Source organism: Dermacentor variabilis, chromosome 1 (assembly GCF_050947875.1).
Source record: "Dermacentor variabilis isolate Ectoservices chromosome 1, ASM5094787v1, whole genome shotgun sequence".
NCBI lineage: Eukaryota > Metazoa > Arthropoda > Arachnida > Ixodida > Ixodidae > Dermacentor > Dermacentor variabilis.
Window position 1 is genome coordinate 250699115 of NC_134568.1, and position 2701 is coordinate 250701815.

The following is a 2701-nucleotide window of genomic DNA, read 5'->3' on the forward strand; positions in this document are numbered from 1 at the left end:
CACAAAGTTGATATTCTATAGAAGATGACGGCGTCAGTTCTGAGAGCCTGTTGCTGTCGCAGTAAGTTTAGTGCCTGAGGAATCCATGAAGTCTGCTGTACTTTAGGAAATCTATGTTCGTTATCCTGCGGAAAGCAGTGAGCAGGGACGGTCCGCATGCGCGCGTCCTTCACAAATGCAAGATTACGTGTACTTATCGATGGCCTGTCACAACAGGCACAATAGGTAACAACAATCGGGGCCTAATCGCGAAGTTCCTTTCATATTAAATTATATTTGTAAATTTTGACCCTTACTATAGTCGACACCTGGTAAATCTACTGAGATGCAAGTTTTTAATGACATAGAGCTAATTTGTGTTTACTCGTTTCAACGTTATATGCATCGGTGTTTCTCACACGTCACTAAGCCCAACGACGAGACCATAAAAAACCACAACTATTTCTGTAAAGACAGTAACAGCCCTTAACCTCCAGCACAAGGCTGTAAGAGGCACCGAAGCATGCAAATATTAAAAAGACGCTTCGCAAAACATTCTGAAGAATATAGGCGAACAATCAAAATATTAGAAAGAAAAGGTATTGCTCTTGAAACACTAAAACGTACATTACCCTCCCCTGCCCCACCCGTATTTTTTTTTATTTTTCTTTTTGTCTTGGCGAAAGCTGCAGTGATATTTCAAGAAAACAGCAGTATACCGGTGAGCTTTAGACGAAAAACATAGTGGACGCGCGAACCATTCACCACCCGTTAAGCACGGCTGTTAGGAAGAATAGAAAGGACGACAAGGTATAGGGTGGGGGGCACAGGCGGGGGTGGGCGATACAGGACGTACCTAATTACGCAGATGGTCATGATTTTCGGCGCCTCCTGATACGGCGGAGCCTTAACGGAAATAGGGTTCATTCAGAAGGGCCGCCACTTTTTCGCATTTCAACGAAACTAGCCGCTAGCCTCAAGAAACCCGAGAGCCGGCCGTACGCCGAGGGTGCCTCTGCGCAGAAATGCTCGATACAGAAAACCGGTCGCGCCTAACTTTGAATGAGGGCGCACACAAAATCAATATCGGCAGCTCTGCTGCGTAACATAATGCAAGTAAAACACAAAGCAACGTATCCCCATCACAAGTCCCAGTGCTGGCGGAACGCGCGCACAAATTAAAATCTGATACTACGGCGTTTACTGCTGCCGTGGCGGTTTTCATGATGGGCATATACTTCATTGAAAACGTGATCTAAAACCATGTCGTGACTTCTCTCTTCGACCGATATCAATGGCGGGCTCCAGGAGAGCTTAAAAGCGCTTCCACGGGCGCCATCTGGACCTGTAAACAAGATGGCTCTGGCACGACCGAGCCGATGGCTCGCATTGAGAAATAGGCGAGTGGAAAGTGACGCGGACGGCCATCAAACGCGTGCGGAAACGAGCGGCGGCTCTGCTTCTCTGGAAATGGATGGCTAGGAACGGTCGTGCCTAGGTTATATCTTCCAGAGTTGGGCATCAACCGAGAACGAGCTTCGAGAGGCCCTTGCACTTGCCGCGAGGCTGCGGTCAAAGAGCTTCAACTCGGACGCGTTTCCAGGTGATCGCATCCATCCTTGTTGCACGCTTTGGACTCCTTGGGAGTGTTCGTGTGAAATGATTTACGAGCTTTTCTCGCCAACATGGCCTTACCCTAACCCTTTGTTCTCTACACCAATCAAATGAAAGGGAGAAAAGGTAATGAATTTATCAGACTATTTTCGCAGCTGTGGAAGGCAACTAAATAGGAATCTGATTATCTTTTGTAATTGCCAAGTTTTGTACATCAGTGGACCCTTGTTGAGGTTGCCTGCAATTGAAGAAAGAATATTTACTTCATAAGGCACCCTCATTATACTGCAGCTTAATGAGAAAATAATTTACTGTTTCACCTTTTTGTACGCCAAGTAATGCAGCCTAGCGCGTACATCCGTTTTACACGCCGTGGTGACTCAGTGGCTACGGCGCTCTGCAGCTGAACACGAGATCGCGGACTGGATTCGCGACCGCGGCGGCCGAATTTCCGTAGACGCAAAAATAAAAATACTCTCCTGTACTTAGATTTAGCTGCACGTTAACAGTGCACCTACACGACGGATTTTCGCAGCGAGTATCTACAAAACGGGCGAGCCGCTCAGCCGACGGAGCGGTAAACACTAATGGCACTCACCGCAAATCCTAGCCACGGATTGCTTTGAGAGTAGCGTAGCATAAATAAATAAATAAACGTGGTTGGCATCAATTTCTTCTCTGTGTGTGCGCGTCACGCTCTGTATCGCGACGCTTCTCTCAAAGCAATCCTCGGCTAGGATTTTCGGTGAGTGCCAATAGTGTTTACCGCTCCGTCGTCTGAGCGGTACTCGCTGCGAAAATCTGTCGTGTAGGTGCACTGTGAACGTGTAGCTAAATCTAAGTACAGGAGAGTATTTTTTTTTATTTGTGCCACTACAGAATTTATACATGCGCCATGTATATATAAATATATATAAATATATATATATATATATATATATATATATATATATATATATATATATATATATATATATATATATATAAATATACACACACACGCACGCGCATGCCTGTGTGTGAGTGTGTGTGTGTGTGTGTGTGTGTGTGTGTGTGTGTGTGTGTGTGTGTGTGTGTGTGTGTGTGTGTGTGTGTTTCTGAATTTAAA